The sequence below is a fragment of the Polypterus senegalus genome, chromosome 16 (genome assembly GCF_016835505.1).
Source record: "Polypterus senegalus isolate Bchr_013 chromosome 16, ASM1683550v1, whole genome shotgun sequence".
NCBI lineage: Eukaryota > Metazoa > Chordata > Cladistia > Polypteriformes > Polypteridae > Polypterus > Polypterus senegalus.
Genome location: NC_053169.1, coordinates 60,568,226 through 60,590,610, shown reverse-complemented (window position 1 = coordinate 60,590,610; position 22,385 = coordinate 60,568,226). Strand labels below are relative to the sequence as shown.

At 38.1% G+C, this 22,385-nt stretch overlaps 1 long non-coding RNA gene across 1 annotated transcript; it reads left to right on the top strand.

The window, feature by feature from the left end:
• The first annotated feature begins 6,786 nt into the window (after positions 1-6,786).
• LOC120516897 lies at positions 6,787-17,398 on the top strand. Its single transcript, XR_005630940.1, has 2 exons — positions 6,787-6,956; positions 16,724-17,398. It is a non-coding gene; the product is annotated as an uncharacterized LOC120516897 (long non-coding RNA).
• Positions 17,399-22,385: the final 4,987 nt, after the last annotated feature.

Below are 22,385 nucleotides of genomic sequence, written 5' to 3'. Positions count from 1 at the left end.
AATACAGCCATGGACATAGCACGAGATGGCACCAGCACAGCTGGGAACCTTCGATGCATGTACACCGAGCGGCTCACGTGAACTGGCGCAGTGCACAGATAAAAGCAACAGTTCCAAAGAGCTGAACAAAACCGAATTACACAATTGAAAAGGCAGCAAAAATATGAAGCGTTGATACATACAAGCATATTCATAAATCCAACTACTGCGGAAACAAAGCACACGTTGGAAAAAGTCAATGTCCCGCTAAAGGAAGACAGTGTAAAAAAAACCCGTGCATGCAGTGTGTCAGGTCTCAGATAAAGAAGAAGACGAGCTGTTTATTGATGCAGTAAGAAACGAATCGATGAATGAAACCTGTCATCTTTACAGCGATTGACAAACACGGAATGTAACTTGAACACAACACATCCTACAAATACGAACCTGATTGAAAGAAATAATGATAATCAAATCCTTGATGACAGCAACACTCAGTAACACTCACAAAACAAATACTGTATATTGACAGTCATGTTACGTTATTTTTAAAATGTTCCCTTTTCTTTTCTAGCTTTTTAACACACTACTTCTCCGCTGCAATACGCGGGTATATATATATATATATATATATATATCCCGATCTACATACTCGAATAATGGATACTTTATTTGCCATCAATGATTGTTTTGGTAAAGCCATACTCAGTGTATTCATTAGATGAACGGTAAAAAGTAAGAGCGAGGGAGGATGACTTATTGAGGCATGCAGGCTGTAGTGCGTCAACTCTATCTGAATTGCGATCACATTTGAAAAATATATCTTTTCAAGTTCTATTTAGTCCATATGTGTCAAACTCAAGGGCGCGGGCCACATCCGCCCGCGTGTAATTATATCCGCCCGCGAGATCATTTTATATACTGTATTATTGTTATTAAAGCCGGGTATATGAAGCGCTGGTAACACAATAAACTACAGATCCCATAATGCAGCGCTTCAGCTGCCTTGCCGAACACTTACCGCGTTAATCAAGTCTAGCTTATGATGCTGCAAGTTATTGCGAAGCTAGCTCACACGATGCTGAAGAGAAAAGTTGATTCTGAAAATAGAGCCTTTAAAAACCGATGGGAGGCTGAGTATATGTTTACTGAACCCGTGTGTCTCATTTGTGGAGCTAATGTGGCTGGAATTACAGAATTTAATCTAAGACGGCACTATGAGACAAAACATCAGGGAGTTCTGTGTTGTGGAGATTCTCAGGATGGATTGCAGGTGCTCATCAGTGAGGCTGAAAGACCTGAATGCAATGCAGAAGATACAGAAAGCAGAAGAATTAAATAAGAATCTGACACTTCAGCGGACGTTTGTACCCGTGCACAATCACAAAGTGATTTCAAGTGAAGTTGCTTTTATGGGAGACACAAATGCACCAGTGCAACTTTCCCTGTTGCCAAGTAATGTTAAACCAAGTCGTCACTACGGTGTTCCCAAATATGCACTTTGCTGATAAACTGAGCGCACTGAGTTTGCACGGCGCTTTGGTGACTTTGAAGAACAAAAAAAGTCCGTCTACATGCGGCTCGAACCTTGTGCATGTTTGGTAGCACATATCTGTGTGAGAAGCTCTTCTCAGTGATAAAGACTAACAAAACAGCACACAGGAGTCGCCTCACTGATGAGCACCTGCAATCCATCCTGAGAATCTCCACAACACAGAACCTCACACCAAACAGAAACGAACCTGTTGCCAAAAATAGATGCCAGGCGTCCAGCTCTAAAATGACATATGAGCAAAGACAACTGAATGATTTGATTTGTTATTGCTGAAAGGAACACATTTTATTTATATTTCCAGGTTTTGTTATGCAGCATGTTCATATTTGAATTTGTATAATTTTGAAAGAATATATTTTTATGGAGAGCAAAATCTTTTGGGATATTTAAAATCTAAGTTTATTTTTTATATAAATTTACATAAGAGTAAAGAAATTTGAATGTTTGTTCTTTTAAGTTATTTAAGGTTTGAGTTGATTTATTCACGAATAATATTCCTGTCTGTTTTACCATTCCTACCAAAGATATTTCTGTCGACTAAATAAAAATTCCTTCTATTTAAAATTTAAATAGAACTTGAACAAATACGATAGTTCATAATATCCATGCAGACTTGCACGTAAGAGCGGAAGTTATCCGTTTTAACAAGCAGCGTATTGCACTGATACGAAATAGCTGTGTGTGTATATATGTAGATATGTATGTATATGTATATATGTTTATATATGTGTGTGTGTGTATGTATATATATATATATGTGTGTGTATGTATGTATGTGTGTATGTATATGTATGTGTATATATGTGTATATGTATAGATATGTATATATATATGTTTATGTGTGTGTGTGTAAATATATATATATATATATATATATATATATATGACAGCAACACTCATCACTCACAACAGTGACAAAACAATTACATTGACAATCATGTTACGTTATTTTCAAAATGTTTCCTTTTCTTTTCATTGCTTTTTAACACACTACTTCTCCGCTGCGAAGCGCGGGAATTTTGCTAGTATATTATATTATACAGATAATTTTTTAACTTAATTTAAATAATTAATACTGTTATTAAATGTGTAGACACGGTGGACAGCATATCGATGAACAGGGATTGTTTTTGCCTCATGATGTATGGTTCCTGGGACTGAGGCAACCTTGGATAGATAGATAGATGGATGGAATAATTAAACTTATACTATGAAGATATTTCAATTTTCCTTAAAAGTTTTGAAGAATCTGTGTTCTAAGCTTACAGATGGCTTGACATTTATTAAAGAGCTGATTGTGGGGCAATTGGTTACTTGGTGAAAGAAAAGGAAGGACATAAATTGGGGGTTAGTATGTTTGAAACAGACAGTACTGCTGCAATAAATTATTTCATCTTAGGGTCACACACGGATCAGAAAGCATCTTGCAGGAGGCAGGAACAATCTCTGGATGGGGCGCCAGCTCGTTGCTACCAATGTGCCACTGTGGCCCCATGTTTAATACATGCTTTAATTCATTTTATCATTAAAATGATATCAAGTATACATCTTAGTATTTAAATTGTTCAGAGAGCTGTAATATTATGAATTTAATGTATTCTGTGTTCTTTCTGCGTAAGAGAAAGCAAGCTTAAGAAGCAAGTAATGATTTACACACATAGAAGAACACACAGCATTAGCACACGGCAGTAGCATTTAATGTGCAACTTTAGCTACGATGGGATTTGAGAAACTAGTAAATTAAAATATTTTAAGATAAAGTTTATGATGTTCTACGTTAATGACAAAATAAACTACTTGATTAAAGGGAAATTTTGAGATTGAAGTTGAGATTTCGAGCTTTTTTTCCCCAGTATTTTTTTTCTTTCCTCTGTACCCTAATAAACTTTCATATGACGCTCAGATGGTGGGCTATGACTTGCCTTTTCACGGCGACTTTGATATCTGACCTCTTCTTTTTTATTTTGGGCACTGTGTGACTTTCTGAACTTTGTTTTTTTGTTTATACAACTGGTTAAGCCAACAAATACTACGTTTTTCCTTGCCTCCACTTGGCATTCGCTGATATTCTTCTTTTTCCCCATGCTTTGCCATTGTCTTTTCACAAAACGCTGAACTTAAGGGAATATGTATATTGATTTGCATATTCATATAAGAGACGTAATTCTGGGAGGAGTCTGGGAGGGGTGGCAGGTGCGTGCACAAGCGTTACGTTTCATGCAGACCGGAATTTATGTAGTGGAAGTGCATGAAAGTTGGCTTATGCATGGTTTTCTGCATCTGAATTTTTTTGTGCGTATGCACATTTCGAGTTTTGTATGTACACCATGTTTTAGTGTGAATTCTATGCACAGTGTTATGCATGAGGCCCCAAGTCTAGAATCTGACATATAGCACATAATAACTAGAAATCTTGACAAGAATTCAAGAATGTGAAAATAAACCCCTATTTAGAAGGCAGCATTTAGGTAACTCTGAGAGTTGAAAGGAGTCAGAAAATACTGTTGGTACAAGATGATTGGATGAAACAATAAAACTATGCCTATTAAGAGTCAGATGATGTGATGTATTAGATAATGTAATGGTAGTAGAAAAGCATTAAAGCAAATTAAATTTATCATTGATTGCTTACTTCATGGACCGAGACATTTGTGCATACCTACAGTCATATGAAAAAGTTTGGGAACCCCTCTCAGCCTGCATAATAATTTACTTTCAACAAAAAAGATAACAGTGGTATATCTTTCATTTCCTAGGAACATCTGAGTACTGGGGTGTTTTCCAAAAAAAGATTTTTAGTGAAGCAGTATTTAGTTGTATGAAATTAAATCAATTGTGAAAAACTGGCTGTACAAAAATTTGGGTCCCCTTGTAATTTTGCTTATTTGAATGCATGTAACTGCTCAATACTGATTACTTGCAACACCAAATTGGTTGGATTAGCTCATTAAGCCTTGAACTTCATAGACAGGTGTATCCAACCATGAGAAAAGGTATTTAAGGTGGTCAATTGCAAGTTGTGTTTCCCTTTGACTCTCCTCTGAAGAGTGACAGCATGGAATCCTCAAAGCAACTCTCAAAAGATCTGAAAATAAAGATTGTTCAGTATTATGGTTTAGGGGAAGGCTACTTCAAAGCTATCTCAGAGGTTTAAACTGTCAGTTTCAACTGTAAGGAATGTAATCAGGAAATGGAAGGCCACAGGCACAGTTGTTGTTAAACCCAGGTCTGGCAGGCCAAGAAAAATACAGGAGCGGCATATGCACAGGATTGTGAGAATGGTTACAGACAACCCACAGATCACCTCCAAAGACCTGCAAGAACATCTTGCTGCAGATGGTGTATCTGTACATTGTTCTACAATTCAGCATAATTTGCACAAAGAACATCTGTATGGCAGGGTGATGAGAAAGAAGCCCTTTCTGCACTCATGCCACAAACAGAGTCACTTGTTGTAAGCAAATACTCATTTAGACATCCAGATTTTGGACTGATGAGACAAAAATTTAGTTATTTGGTCATAACAAAAAACTCTTTGCACGGTAGAAGAAGAACACCGCATTCCAAGAAAACACCTGCTACCTACTGTCAAATTTGGCGGAGGTTCCATCATGCTGTGGGGCTGTGCGGCAAGTTCAGGGACTGGGGCCCTTGTTAAAGTCAAGGGTCGGATTAATTCAACCCAATATCAACAGATTCTTCAGGGTAATGTTCAAGCATCAGTCACAAAGTTGAAGTTACTCAGGGGTTGGATATTCCAACAAGACAATGACCCAAAACAGTTCGAAATCTACAAAAGCATTTATGCAGAGGGAGAAGTACAATGTTCTAGAATGGTCGTCACAGTCCCCTGACTTGAATATGATCGAAAATCTATGGGATGATTTGAATCAGGCTGTCCACAACACTAGTTCTGGACAGCATATTCAATTCAGTATTATCTCTGCATAAAACAGAAGTGGTAGTGTCACATCCCCTTTTACAGCATATGGAACTTTTACCAGTGTTTCAGTGATGCTTAAAACTTCGGACAATAGCAGTCACTTGGTAATGGGACTTTGATACAGGCTTCAGTATACTGTTTCAACACAATGTGCTTTATTATAATATGAGCTTCAAAGCCTCGATGTCAAACAGCCCATTCCTAATTAAAAGTAGAACCAAGAGCAGAGCCTAGACGGAAACATGACAGTGTGAGATCATGGCTGCCTTGTAACCAAAAGGAAAGTGCTTATTATTTATTAAACAGTGCTTCTTAAGGTATAAACTTTGGAAGTATGTAAAGTACATATGGAAAGTCTCAAAATTTACTTAAATGAATAACTTTTAAAGGGCAATTAACTTAGATTTGTGGGAGCCTGTAGCTTTAACATTTCAAGTGTTGTTTCTCTTATTATTGACATACACAAGTTCTTTCTGACCCTTGTTTAATTACCAGTATTTTTTCTCTGCTACATAAAATCAAAATAATGCCTGATGTGTTTGTGTATAGATAAATAAAATGATGGCAGGGAGTTGTGATGTCACTGCCTGACAAACATTTTGCTTAGGGTAGCACAGTTAACATTTTTTCAATTTTAGTTTTGCTTTATAAACAAATATAGTTTGTTAATACAAATTAGATACCCTATATATTAAGAGGTTACCATCAGCAGGAAGTTGACAGGGGCAGGGACACTACCTGGACAGCACAATAAAAATGATCTGCATTAGGGAATGTAAGGGCCACTAGGAGGTTTTACAGCTCTAAACAAGTAATGGGATGCCCAGAAAGGTAAAAGGTAGGGGAAGTGATATAAAATATTGAAAGGGAGTATTTTGGCACCCCAGTGGACCCTAACTTCTGATTCATGCATGTGCAGAATATCTTACTTTTCCATTGTTACACACTCTCTATCCCTTTCTTGCTTTCACTTTCCCCTCAATTTTTGCCTTTCTGGTAGTGTCCTTGCTCCATTTTACTATACTTTATATTGACATAAACATGCACACTGTAGCTAGAGAATAAGAAAGGAATAGAACACATACATCATATGAGCCCTTTATATAGAGTAAGAGACAAACTGTAGATATTTTTGTTACTCTGTGCTCCATTTGTTTTTACTGTCATCGCCCTCCCTGATATATAATACCTGTTTCATTGCCAATGAAAGATCGCAGATGTTTATAAAATAATATTGGGCTGTTGACACACCAGGAGGCTCTTGCACTTGATGTCTGGTTATTTTCAATTTCAGGCAGCTCAGGAAGGCTGAAGCATATCCTAGAGTGGGCTGATCAAATTCAACATTTGACGGCCATAGATGCCAGAATGCAAGTTTAAATGGCCTGGATGACAGTCCAGAATTTATTTTATTTATATTCATTTATTATAACAAGGGCTCCTATGTTTCTCTCTGAATAAACATCCTTCATGAACAGGGTAGGTAAGCTTCACTTTGAACTTTCTGTGTATTAATTAAAGTTTTACTAATTTCTTAAGAAGATTCCCAGTAATGCTTACAACTGTATGTGTTATGCTGGATGGATTTAAGTTTCTCAATACTGTCTATTGTTTTTGAAAGGAGAGCAAATGATATGCCTGCCACAAAAACAAATGGGCTACAAATTAACATGTGTGCCAGGTCATTGTCCTTTTACATTTTCTTTACTGTAGAAGCAAATGTTGAATTATTCATAAAAAATACCCACAAGAGATCCTGTGACATAGTTTATTTTTAATTGTTATTCGTGCTTTGTTTTTTATATGCTTTTTTCACATTCTGTCCTGCATTATTCAGAAAGCAAGGAAAAAAAGAAGTTGCTGTTGCTTATCTTTTATTAGATTCTGGGAGCTGTTTCTGATTTGCAAATCTTTCTCACAAACAAAAGCCACATAAAATAGTGAAAAGAGCAGGCACAGACTCTTCTCTATATTAGATATCTGTATGCAGAGTTTAACCAGACAAAGGTAAACTCAAAATGCTTGGCTTTTGACTGGAGATGTTTGAGATGCAGCAATCTTTTATTGTTCATGGAATAGAAGGACACCTATATACTGTATAAGGGTGAAGTCTGTTAAATAAACGATAAATATTTGTGATAACTATTTCCCGCACTGCCTATATGCATTACGGTGGTGGTAAACTACATATTTATGGTTGTCATAACCTAATATTCTTGCCTTCATCTCCTTCAGTGCCAGATGCATTGTGTAAGGAGATGTAACGTGATAAATGCCACTCTGCTACTGCACTTTCCTCCCACAGACAGAGATCTTGTGTTCAGCTGTAACAGCCCCTTGCAATTACTGCCAATGTGTTGCAGGGCTGCTTCCTACTGCTGCACAAGATGACTAGTAAAGCTGGTGCCAGTGACCCCTGGCTGCTGAGGCCACAGCCAGTGGGGCCAACTTCAGTTGCCCCCCACCTCCATTCCCAGTTCCCCCACCTTGCCTTGCTCCCTGCTCCTGTCATCAATCTTACTAAAATGACAGCAGACAGATGTTAGCCTTTTTAAAGATCAAATTGGTGGCTTTAGGGCTGTTCACCAAGGACCAGAGTAGTCTGCACAAAATGTGGGCAGCCACAGCCGTCTTACCTCTCTCTAGAATAACTCTGCTTCCAATCACTCTGGCAGGTTTCATAGCCCTCACTGCAGAACTCCTGCCAATTCAGAAATCGATTCTGACAAACAGGGGAGTGCGTGTCTGTGTGAAGAGGGAGGACCACATCTACCTCAGCTCATCAAACTCGCATCTGAACTTTTCACAGAGAGCAATATTGATTTTGTTATGCATGTCTGTTTAAATACACAGACAGATTTACCTATCTCTTATACATTTAAATGTAAGGAATCCTGTATGTAATTTGATGTCCTGCTTCTGTGTAGATTAAAGAAACATCCAATAAAAATTTGCATTTATTCTATAGCTACTGTATCATTGTTTTAACTAAAAGTTAACAAACTAGTATATAAGGTGTAATAACAAAGCTTTTAGGCCCAGTTGTGATGAGCACTATGTTGTGTCCCAACACTCTTTATAAATGATAACTAAAGGAATGATTGTGTAAAATGACACAAAAACACAGATAAAGATTTGGGATACCATGTTGGTAAGCCCATGTAATTTGACAGTTTGAGTAGAGCAAACATGTAATTAGCTGCAGTGATGTCTCTACAGACACGAGTCCAAACAGAACCGAAGAAGGTAACTGTTTTGCCAGTCTACGAAGGCAAATAGCAAGAAGGGTCGGGTCCATGACGTTGGTGATGGTATGGCGATCAATCACTTGCTCTGCAGAGGGAGAAAGACAGAAAGGATCAGAGAACAGTGCTAATCCGTGGCTCAGTGGGTAATTACATTTACTAGAGCTTGTAAGCAGTTTCCCATGCCCACACTTGTGACACAATTTTCCCTGAGACCAGATCTATGGGGTCGGGTGGTCCAAACAAAGAAGACATGAACCTGTGAAAGGGCATTGCCATTGGCGTGCATGGCATCCTGATGATGAAGGACTTTGAACCGGTAAGGCCTAGACAACTGAGGTCTAGAAACCACAGTGTGATTTACGGGTTCAACTCCTTATGCATCACCAGCCACTGGAGAGAGACATGGTAGTGGCAAGCATGAACTCACAGCTTAGGAGATAGTATTTCATAAGGGTAATAACCAACTTAATTGCCAGAGCTTTCTGATCCACCTCTGTGTACCTGGATTTGCGGCCCAGCAGTTTCAGGCTCAGGAGTATTATGGGGTATTGAACACTTCCTCCATTTCCCACAAGTATAACACAGTCCCAGCACAAGCACAGCACAAACTCAATACTTTTCTCTCTCTTCCTCTTCTTCTACCGTCCTCTGGTCAAGCTTCGTCTTCCTCCTCCTGACCCTGGCTTCCCGAGTGGTGGCTGCTGGCTCCATTTATACTGCACCCAAAAGCGATCCAGGTGCTTGAAGACCTAGTTTCTGGCAGCCCTTCCGGGTGTGGCAGAAGAAATGCCCAAAGGGCCAGTAGATCCTGCTACAGCACACCATGGCAGCACTTGCGATTCCCAACAAGGTTGCACCAAACTCCAACTCCCATGAAGCCCTGCAGGAGTCTGAGGCACTGCTGCAACCCAGGGGGGCTGCCATCTAGCATCCAGGAGGAGGTAATGTTCTGGCCACACTTGCTCCCCCAGTCCATTCAGCATGGAGGATTACTAGCAAGGCAAGGGTCCTGGCCACACACTACACTGCCCCTCCCTTAGCTGAGCCTTGTGGGACGAAGCGGCCCATCCCATGAGGGCTGTCTTTCTCCAGGATGGGGAGTCAATGTTGCTGGGTCCTAGGCTCTGCCCTGCAACAACATAAGAAGACAAATACATGGAGATGCTGCCCCGACACCATCTCCTGGTGTCTTCTTCCGTTTTAAATGGACAGCACCTCGAGACGTGGCACAGATTCCAAAATTCATAACAGTGTCGCCCCCCCCGACTCACTTCCATGCCCTGTGGGCATAAAAAGAGGACAGGAAACCATGCTTCATTTCACACCCAGCCAAGGTGGGCTTTTCTCTCTGCCTCCAAGCAGCAAAGCCCTCTGCGGTACCTGAGAGGATGGGCTTTCACTCTGTGCTGTTTGAAAACCCGGTTTTCCCTTTCTGGGTCGTCCTCTTGAGCTGGGGTGCAACGACAGACTGCATTAAAACTAAACAGATTGTTTAATTGCAGGTTTTCCTGATTGGCTATGTTATTGAGTTCTGCAAAGAGTTGACATACTGTCCACCATATTTGCTTATTTCTTTACAGTGCTGCTGCAATTTTTATTGGCTCCCTGTGAAAATAACAGACATGCAGCAATAATGTCTCTGTGAAGGCATACTTTAACATAAGTCTTTATTGCTTTTTCTACGCAAAATTAAGACATGGAAATCAGTGGCATAGTTATAGGCAATGCAGAAGAAATTATCAAAACATTTAAAATTCTCTACCAACGTGACTACTGACCGAGGCCACATTGACCTACAAAAAAACTGCTTAAGTTGTCATTTCCATGGAAACTGTAGCACAAAAATCAAAGTAGAAAACCAGGTAAATGCAGTTTCATCTTCTACAATTAAAACACCACAAATGCAAACACTATGGAAATACCAGTCACAGTGATAATGATAACTAGAGTAAAGATAAAATCTTCAACAAATGTGTGAAAAATGGCCTCATAGAGTGAGTATGTGGCAATAAGACAGATGCTGTGATAAAAAGTGATATTTTTAAGCAATACGGTGAGAAAGAAAGAAAAAAGATGAAAATAGATATGTAAAGTGCAGTGAAATTTTTGAATTATCCATTGATGACACAGAGAGAAATGTAGCAGTGTTTGAGGTGTCTGAGGAAAAACACAAATATTTCTTAAAGCAGAAATAGAATCCCTAAAGAAATAACTAAATCACTAATTCCCAAGGAAAATGCAATGTAATATTAGCACACAAACACCACTTCAGTCTGGTGCCATCATACATTAGACATAGTGGGACTAGTGTCAAAGTGAGAGTTACACTAAATAATCAGTTCGCTCTCTTTGCTTTGTAAGTGCCTTAATGAAAATAGAGTTAAAATGTAAGTTGAATAAAACAAATCACGCTAGAAATGCTATTACAGAAACAAGTTCACATCTACAAAGATGAAATTGCCTTTAAGAAAGGCATTGTGTTAAGATTGGTACTGAATATGCAATATTACTCAATGTTTTGTCAGTTGACGGGTATTCTTTATATTTTGTGACCAGATATTTAGGGAGACTCAAATGTGATATCACCAGTAAAGCACATTTTCTACAGTAACTCATTGCTGGTAGTTATGAAGAATAACAGAAATTAGAACTTGTGGCCATGCAACAATAAACTGGATTAAATAATAAATTGAGAGAGAACTTGTATCAGTTTCAAGATAATCCTCAATCCACCCAAGTATTTATATGTTTATCCTCTGGTGTGATTTGAAGAAGCAATTGCATTGTTGTCAGCCCAGTAGTAAGAAAGACATAACACATCTATTCGTAATAATTCCAACAACCCATTTGAATGGAATACAATAAAATATTAGACAAACAGTAACACAGTCCATGTTGCCAGATATAAATGAAAATTAATCCCCCAATTGAACAGTCCTCCAGAATGTACTTCCTTAGTCCTAATGTGAATGTGGATGTCTGAAGGTGATCTGCTGTGGAAGCAGTGAACTCCAATGTGGCGATGACACCAAACCATACGGAAATCTCAGGAACAAAACTAAATGATGAACAATAAACATAAAAATGCAGAAATGAGCTATAATCCTTACAGGGTGAGCAATGACTTTTAAGCACCACACTATCAGCTAAATTTTACAGAAGTTATCACTCTTTTAATTTGAGCAAAATCTCTCTCTTTTTGTCTATTATTTATTTATTATTCATATTAACATATGGACTCTGATTTGTTACTATCAGATTTAAATGAACTTCAAGATATGCTGCTGTCATCGTAGGCACAGAGCCAAACATTTAGTCCTTCTCAACTGCCTTCTGGATGTGAACTTGAAAGTCGCCACAGAAAGGATAGGAAAGACCTGAAGGCTACCTATGTCTAAAACATTTGAGAATGGAAAAGATTCTGACAGTGTAAAGTGGATATTATTAAATGTTTCCACGCTTAGAAAGTAGTAGTGAGATCACCACCACCTGTTGCACCTTATAGTAGTAGCAACTCAACCAAACATGGAAAGAACAACAATCTGTAACAAGGGTAAAATAAGGTGGAAAGGGCTCAGAACTGGCCAGCTACACAAATGTGAAATTCTTCATCACTTTTAAATAAATGTAATGAACATTTACATCTCATGGTGAGTCATGCTGAGTTCAGGCACTGTGGCATTTGTTATTGGAGAGAACCAGCTTATACTTCTTCTTTCACATGCTGTTTTAATGCTGGACAGATTTAATCTGATACAATCAGACAGAGTGGAAAAGGCAAGAGTGGGACTGGAAATGAGTAAATAAGTAATTCTTAAAAGAAAACACATTATAATTAAACCTACAATGTGTTATCCAGTCATTCTAATACTGACTGAATTAATTTACATTATGGCCAAAGAGGATAGGTTACATCATCCTGATTAATGTTAGTTATCTCAGGAACAGAAGCGATTCTTTTTGTACATATATTCTAATGAGTGGATCGATCGAACCCTGTAATGCTCGTGGCTTAACACTAGAAGACAAGATACCAAGAAGACATGATTCACCAGCATTTGTGTGTCTGCTTATATCTTTTTAGGGATATATTTTACAAGTAGCAAACATTTACACCAAGTGTTACGGACTTAAATCAAATGTATGTTTTTATTATATAATAGTAAGTAATAATAGCTCACTACTCAAAATGGTAAATGCAGGGAGGATCCATGATCGAACCTGCAACCTCTTGATTACAAGACAGCAGTTCTTAACTCTGCACTAGCCATGTCTACTTTGTGTCAATTGATATTTGAGCTTCAGTTTTTATATTGACAGCAACATGTCAATTGAATAATTTATTTTTCTTTAATTATATTCTTGAATCTGCAGTGGGCTGGAGCCCTGCCCGGGGTTTGTTTCCTGCCTTGCGCCCTGTGTTGGTTGGGATTGGCTCCAGCAGACCCCCGTGACCCTGTAGTTGGGATATAGCGGATTCGATAATGGATGGATGGATATTCTTGAATAAAAGTGCACTTGTTTTGTTATACCTTTTGTGAAAGTGTTTATTTGATATTTAGACTTTAGTCTTCACATGTTATACACTTCACGTCAATATTTTGTCATCATTACTATAACATAAAAACATTTCTGTTTTAGTTATGTGCTTAACATTTCTTGCTTTGTGTTTCCTGTAATCTTACATTTACCCAGTTCGTTGTAGACACAGAACACACATGGATTGTATGCATTCCAAATAACAATATATTATTTACCCTATACAATTCCAGACACCTAACTTCCAGATAAAGAGATTTCAGCTCTGAGAATTTTGTGTCTGACTTGACTTCAGCTGCCTCAATGGGGGATGGGAAAGCAGACTGCTTGCTGCCAGTGCTGATTGACACATTTTCAAAACGAAGATGCTGATGAGGAGGTGTGAGGGAATTTAAGGTGGCCCGGCTTCACAAATACTTTCGTAGGCTTTAGGGATTCTAGTGTTAACATAGGAGTTCTTCAGAATAGACTTCAATTAGCAAGTTCAATTTGTTTAAACAACAAGTCTGACCTGCTCTTTTCAAATATGAATTCTTCTGTATGAAAACCTGGTACATCTGAACAGATCTGACCATATTTTGCTTCCACCTATGAGCCTGTGATCAACAATTAGAACAACATGTATAGTTGTATAGTTGATAAATGAAATTTGATTTAATTTTATTTGAATAAGGTTTGCTGTAGCTTTGTTGAAAAATCTTAATACAAAGGATTTTCTTCCTCTCTGTACCTTCACATTCTTTTAAATTGTCCACCTGAGTAGGCAGCTTCATGACAACCACTGCACAGAAGTTTGGGGCAATATGGAAGTATAGTAATCATGGATACTGCTGGGATTTGGAGTCCTTTACATAACACTGTTACAGTAAAGATGTGCATTCCTGGTCATAGCAGACAGTGCTCATCATCTAAGCTGTTAGCATTGTTAGTTAAGGTTTGAATATTGGTAATAACGATTAGGACTTTAAAGTATTGTTTTTTGATTTTTGGATTTAGTTTTAACTTTGATTGCTGGCCCCAGCCTTTTGCCTGTTTCTCTACTTTTTTATCTACATACCAATTTTTTTCCCTCATCTCTTCATCCAGACTGATCTTTAATTGTTGTCTTTGACCAGCCTAGGCCCTGTCTTAATCACAATGCATATTTAAAAATGATGCTCAGCTACATGATGAACCATGGACATCATTATGTTAAAGGACATGATCACAGATACAAACCTAGTAACTAAATTGCAATGAACATCATAAAATAACTTTCAAATAATATGTCAAATAATAACTATTACAGTATATTTTTATTAATATAAACTAAATAGGAAGAAAGGAGACTTTAAAATCTGCAGTGAGCTGGCACCCTGCCTGGGGTTTGTTTCCTGCATTGCGCCCTGTGTTGGCTGGGATTAGCTCCAGCAGACCCCCACGACCCTGTAGTTAGGATATAGTAGGTTGGATAATGGATGGATGGACGGAGACTTTAAAATTCTACATTTAAGTGGTTAAGTAGGTATTACCTTGTTAATGTGTAATCTCTGCTTATTGCTACTTACATTTATTTGCTTTTCTTCATTTAATCATTATAGTTTAACATTTTCCTCGTTTTTTTATTTTTTAGACATGCATTTTAACAAGGAAATATTTAAAATATAAAGTATGTTGGTTTTGTCTTATTGTATTCTTGCTCATGTTTTATTTAAAAGTTGAAATTACTACTGTTATGTATTTTTTTCTAAGGAATACTATATTCCCTATTAGGAGCTTTCAGAAACTAATTTAAAAGAAAAGCCTGTATATAAAGTTTATGTATTTAAATATTGAATGGTGATTTATGTTTTAATTGTTATTTTCTGTTATTCCTGCTGTATGATATATGAAAAAATACCCAGTATCCTAAGACTGTTAGTATGAAGTGTGATACATAAAATAAATTGAGACGTGTTACAGTGAACAAAAGAACTTTTAAATCAGTAATATTAGAAAAATACATTGTAAATTGCTTTTTTAATAAATTGGCATATCAAAATTATAATTTAAAAATTGAGAAGAATAATAGTACCAGATGCATAGTAATAAAGAAATACTTGCAGTAAATATACAGAATATAGTGCTGGCAATATCTTAGGAGTGTTTCTTTGGCACTGAATCACTCTTTTCCTGTTTTTTGCAAACCTCTGTGACAAGAATGCAAATGACTTAATTTGAAATTGTAATATAATTTCTGTATAAACTGAACAGCTTGTGTTTTCAACACAATAAACTTACCAGAAGACAGGACCATTGCGGTGCCTATGCTTCAGTAGGCTTGCCTGTAGTCTACATTTGCGTTTCCATGACATGGTGTTAAGGTTGGTGTTACCTATGGGAAGGGGAATTTTTTTTTCTCTGTCATACTTGTTTTCCATAATAGCTTGCCAGGTGTCAGTGTATTTGCACAGAAGATTCAAGGTCAGTGGGTACTTTTAAACTCCTACATAGACCTCTTCATTTTTTGCTAAACAATTTCATCCACAAATGAAAATAAGTCTCCTGTTATACCTTAATTACCCGTACATGATACTTTTCAAGAACATAGGTGCTTGTCAGTTTAACCAGCCCACCTAGCTGTGCTTGCTGTAATAAAGCAAGAAAAATACAAGTTTTTATATATACAGTACACAGGTGCATCTAGTATTTGAAAGTTTTCATTACACTATCACATAATCCATCTTTTGTCTGGATTATTTTATTTCATTTATGCTATTACTGATGCACATGCTGTTTCTTTTTGTAATAAATACAGCATTTTTAAGAAATGCAAAACAAATCAGGTGACATAAGTGCACCTTCATCAAGAAGGTTTTTTTTCATACACTATAACAGCTAGACGAATGCAGGCAGTTTTGTCACTAATATTTCAACAAGAACATTTTAATTTACGTAGAGGTGCCAGAAACATAATTTGGCTAGCAGCCCAAAATAAGTTAAATCATATTTTAACCATTTTTGAGTGTTTACATGCCCATATCATGAATAATATTGTCACCAGTCTTATTCAGAGTTGCTGAGATGAAAAACAGCTTATTATAAGTAACTTTTTCAAGGTCTGTTACTTCTGCCAATCTACCCTTTAGCTTGCTAATAATAATTAGGCAAAGCTATTGACTTTTAAGTTTTTACTTGTAAATTATATTTATTTGGATAAAAACCAATAACTGCAGATACATGGAGATAAACAGAATTATACAGCCGGGGTGTTTTAAATCTTTATAAAGTCCAAACAGAAGCAGTAAGATGCTGATAATGATTCTCCTTCTACGTGGCTTCTTTTTCTTGCTGGTTATGTGTTTTCAGGCAGAGCAAGAATACAGCAAGAGAAAAACAGATAACTCTTTATTAGTTTCCCACTTCTTGCTTAAATAAGAGAAGAACACATGCACACTGCTACTAGAGAATGTTGATATTATCCTTTGTTGTTTCTTACAGCACAGTGAATGCTTCAGACATTGTTATCAGATCAAGATTGGTTCTCAGAGATTCCCAGCCAAGTAAGCAGAAGTATACAATAATATAAAAAAACTCTAAACTCTGCTTTGTGTTCCAACTTCTCTAAAATGCACCACTTCTGTGTAGCTTGACAAGACCGCCGACTAGAAACAAAAGGCCTCTAACCTCCTATATAGAGGTCCACAGAAGATAACAACATAAAAAAGTTTGATGAAATTATTTTCCATCATCTGATCTGGGTACAGCAGACTCGCTAACACTACTGAATGATGAGCCTATGTAGCATACATAGCATCTCCTCAACTCTTATCGAAAACATGTTATATATACTACATTTTTGAGAACCCCAACAACCCCCAACTGTGCTGTGCACTGAAATGCAGGCAGGGATTGCTTGTCCACTGCCAGTGCAACTGTAAGTTCGGAAGCTCACCATGCATCACAGTTGTTGCCCATTGTTTGATGTGGGGAACATTTAAAACCAGTCGCAGACTTGGCTGTTTTCTCACTTGTGCTTGAAGTCTTTCTACACTTTTAATCTGAGAAGGGAGCGACTACAAGATGGTGACAGCATGCTGGGGATTCTGAGAGTGTTGAAGAGACAGTTCCAGTTTAAATAACTTTGAGAAGACAATAAAAATGATCTTTTTTAGAGATGTGGACTCACCTTCTTCTCTATTGTGCAAATCTGTGACCCAAATATTATTTATGCACATCATTTTTGTATTTATTATGAGTGCATTTTAACAAAACTGGTTTTGGTAGAATCTCTTACAGCTAGCGACCTGACATACATAGCAAAAATATGTTCCATAATCTTGCCCTTGTTCTTAAGAATCATGCTGAATGTTGAACAGTTCATTTTATTTGAACGAGTGATGCCAACCTATTCTTTTTGAATTGCTCTACACTGAATTATTTTCAATTTTGTCTTAGCAGAACATCACCACTGTTTTTACACTTAATTCAAAACATCTTGGGCTTGAAATAAAGCATGTTAATTCAACATAAACAGAGACAAAGCCAAAAGCACAACCACTTGTAGAACTTGAAAGTTCTCTCAGCTCAAGTCTGTTTACCTTTATAATTGTATCTTCTGTGAAAGTTCTTATTTGATATTTGGACTTCAGGTATCACACATTATCCACTTCATGTCTATATTTTGTCAATTATTACTAAAACATGAAAAATGTTTCTGTTTTAATGATGTGTTTACATAGATTGTTGTAGACACGAAACACACATGAAATGCATGCATTCCAAATAATGATATATTATTTACCCTACACAACTCTAGGCAACTCACACGCAGGTAAGAGAACTTTCTGCCTTTTCTGGGTTGGTGGGGTGATGGGATAGCAGGCTGCTTCCTGCTTGTGCTTATCGACAGATTTATAAAACAAAAGTCACTGACGGAGAGGTGTGAAGGGATATACAGTCATATGAAAAAGTTTGAGAACCCCTCTTAATTCTTTGGATTTTTGTTTATCGTTGGCTGAGCTTTCAAAGTAGCAACTTCATTTGAATATATGACATGCCTTATGGAAACAGTAGTATTTCAGCAGTGACATTAAGTTTATTGGATTAACAGAAAATATGCAATATGCATCATAAGAAAATTAGACCGGTGCATAAATTTGGGCACCCCAATAGAGATATTACATCAATACTTAGTTGAGCCTACTTTTGCAAATATAACAGCCTCTAGATGCCTCCTATGGCCTTTGATAACTGTGTCTGGATTCTGGATGGAGGTATTTTTGACCCCATTCTTCCATACAAAATCTCTCCAGTTCAATTCAATTTGATGGCTGCTGCTTCAAATCATCCCATAGATTTTCGATGATATTCAAGTCAGGGGACTGTGACGGCCATTCTAGAACATTGTACTTCTCCCTTTTCATGAATGCCTTTGTAGATTTCGAACTGTGTTCTGGGTCATTGTCTTGTTGGAATATCCAACCCCTGCGTAACTTCAACTTTGTGACTGATGCTTGAACATTATCTTGAAGAATTTGTTGATATTGGGTTGAATTCATCTGACCCTTGACTTTAACAAGGGCCCCAGTCCCTGAACTAGCCACACAGCCCCACAGCATGATGGAACCTCCACCAAATCTGACAGTAGGTAGCAGGTGTTTTTCGTGGAATGCGGTGTTCTTCCGCCATGCAAAGCGCTTTTTGTTATGACCAAATAACTCAATTTTGTCTCATCAGTCCAAAGCACTTTGTTCCAAAATTAATCTGGCTTGTCTAAATAAGCATTTGCATATACCAAGTGACTCTGTTTGTGGCGTGAGTGCAGAAAGGGCTTCTTTCTCATTACCCTAACATACAGATGTTCTTTGTGCAAATTGTGCTGAATTGTAGAACGATGTACAGATACACCATCTGCAGCGAGATGTTCTTACAGGTCTTTGGAGGTGATCTGTGGGTTGTCTGTAACCATTCTCACAATCCTGTGCATATGCCGCTCCTGTATTTTTCTTGGCCTTCCAGACCTAGATTTAACACCAACTGTGCCTGTGGCCGTCCATTCCCTGATTCCATTCCTTACAGTTGAAACTGACAGTTTAATACCTCTGAGATGGCTTTTTGTAGCCTTCCCCTAAACCATGAGACTGAATAATCTTTGTTTTCAGATCTTTTGAGAGTTGCTTTGAGGATCCCATGCTGTCACTCTTCAGAGAAGAGTCAAAGGGAAACACAACTTGCAATTGACCACCTTAAATACCTTTTCTTATGATTGGACACACCTGTCTATGAAGTTTAAGGCTTAACGAGCTCATCCAACCAAGTAATCAGTATTGAGCAGTGACATTCATTCAAATCAGCAAAATTACAAGGGGACCCACATTTTTGCACAGCCAGCTTTTCACATTTGATTTAATTTCATACAACTAAATACTGCTTCACTAAAATCTTTTTTCAGAAAACACCCTCCAGTACTCGGATGTTCCTAGGAAATGAAAGACATACCACTGTTATCTTTTTTGTTGAAAGTAGAGTAAATTATTATGCCGGCTGAGAGGGGTTCCCAGACTTTTTCATATGACTGTAAGGTGAGCTGGGATTTCAAATTTTTTCATAGGCTTTGGTAATTCTAGTGTTAAACCCCCATCTTCACAGGTACTTTACTGATGATGGTGAAGGTCTCATTATATTCTTATCATGACAGCTTCATAACTATATACATTTCATTTTAATTAATTAAATAAATTGACAAACTTAATATAATCACAAACCTCAATGTAATTGGTTTATTATCATGACCTTTAAACATTTACCCACAATTCCTATCTACCATGTTATTGCATATTTAAATACTAAAATAATACTGTCAAATCAATGCAAGTCTTCACAGAACTTTTTAGCATGCTGTGATGGGCAGCCTCAGCCATTACCTGGCTGGGACAAAAGCTGGTTGGAAGGACTGGGACAGAGAGCATTTCTGAGGCAGTACCTCCCCCGGGACGCAAGAGGGCAGCCCTCCTGAGCAGCTGTGGCACCACGGATTCCTGCAGGGCACGCTGGGAGCTGGAGTTTGGTAAAGTCCTGTTGGGTTCTATGGTGGCCACCAGGTGGAGCTGCAGAGCCTTATAGTGGACTTCCACCACACCTGGGAGTAATTCCAGGTAATACTGATGAGCCACCTGGAGGACTCCCCGGAACTGAATAAAAGGAGCCAGAGTCGGGAGGAAGTGGACGAAGCTTGCTGGGAGAGAGTTGGAGGTGGAAAGGAGAGAGGAGGAAAAGAGGACTGTGCTGTGCTTTATGTACTGTGGTATGGGGAGCAAAGAAAAGAGCTCCCAAGCTGTAAATAAAGTTGTGCTGTGTGACAACTCATGTCCTACCTGTCTGTGTTAGGGTTACAGTGGTGACGTGCTATGGTGGTCCACAGTGTCTAAAGCAAAGATGGTGGCTAACAATGGAGAATGATATTTGTCAAGTTTTAATGCAAGTTTTAACCCAAGCCTTTTTATATGATGATTATAGTTTGAATTAAATCAACCTTTAGCAATGCATTCAAGAGCAGTAGTCCTGTTGACGATCATTTACTTTTATTTTGGTATGTCTTTGTCTTCTATACTACAGCACTTTAAGGATTAATATTATCATTATCATTATTGCTGTTGTCATGTTGTGTTACTTTTTATGTTTTAAATGGCAGGTTTATGACAAGTCAATGCCCATGAGAACAAAACTATACCTACGAACCTGCACCTGTAGAAAATAAAGAAACGTACAGAAGCTGTGGAGCAGAGTATCAGTATCAGTGCACTCTGGAATTGGAAGGACCACATATAGTTCGCCAGAAGTCAAGACCAAACAAATGTAAAAATGATCTAACACAAAATAAAGAGAGTTTTATTGAGTCCAGGAGTTTGTATGTCAGAGTTTGTATTGCAAAAAAAAATGCCGTCAACAAATTTTACCGACATAAGATACCACCTAAATTCACCAAAATGGCCCTGGTGCAAACAAAGGTCACTGGCATAGGATTGTTTGGTTTTATCTGCTACACACATAGCAGCAAAGTCCAGAACATAACCTCATGGTCACACATTTCAGGCATCCACATGCCTTAAAGTGCAGCATTAAACACCAGCAGTTGCTTTAATTTGCAGTGTAGCTCAGTTAAATAACATTTTGCTGCCACCTATGAAAATATGAAGTACAGGGCAAACTATGTACAAGTTTATAGCAACAGGTATCAAAAACAGCTTTACTGATGCAAGACATATTGCAAACAGTGTGGCTTACCAATGTCAACAATTGGTTCTTTTGAATGGTATCATATGGTTCAACATGATCATGTATTAGAGTGCAAGATAGAAAATATGGGTGTTCCTTGGGGAGGTCTGTGACCCACAATTAACCCAGTCGACCCCTGATAGTATGAAAGTCAAAATAGAGGAAACGTCCTTGAAAACAGTTTTTAAAACATGCTATACTGTTATAAATCACTAGTTACCTATTGCAGAGCTTGCGAGGAAATATAGCAGTGTAGAAAGATCTTTATAGATAATGCTGACTGGCAGCTATCTGCAAGTTCTTCACAGGCTGAACTGATCCAGATGCTTTGGTGTTAGCACTCCTTTTGCATAGATATCAGGAGTGCCACACATCCCTTTCCAGCGACCTCATGACCCCCCATGCTCTCCCAATCCGTCTACTGACTTCATAGGAAGAGTCACCAGAGACATGAATGTCACTGCCAAGGTAAGTAAACCTCTCGACAAGGTCGACACTCTCTCCACAAACATACACACTGCTGATGGATGTGCCCAAGAGGTCATTAAAGGCCTGGATCTTGGTTTTTATCCACAACATTTGCAAGCCTAGATGCTCAGACTCCTCGCTCAGTCTTTTGAGAGCCCCGATCAGAGCCTCCACTGACTCCACAAAGATCACAGCAGTGAATATCAGTGAATCTTTCTTTGCCAACAGAAGCCCCACAGCCACTGGACCCCATGACCCTGCCCAAATCCCAGTCAATGCAAGCATTGAACAGAGTAGGAGCAAGAACACACACCTGATGAACCTCAGAATCAACTGGGAAAAACACAGAGGTTCTGCCTCCACCCTGCACAACTCTCACAGTACCAGTGTACAGGCCGGCCATGATATCCAGCAAACT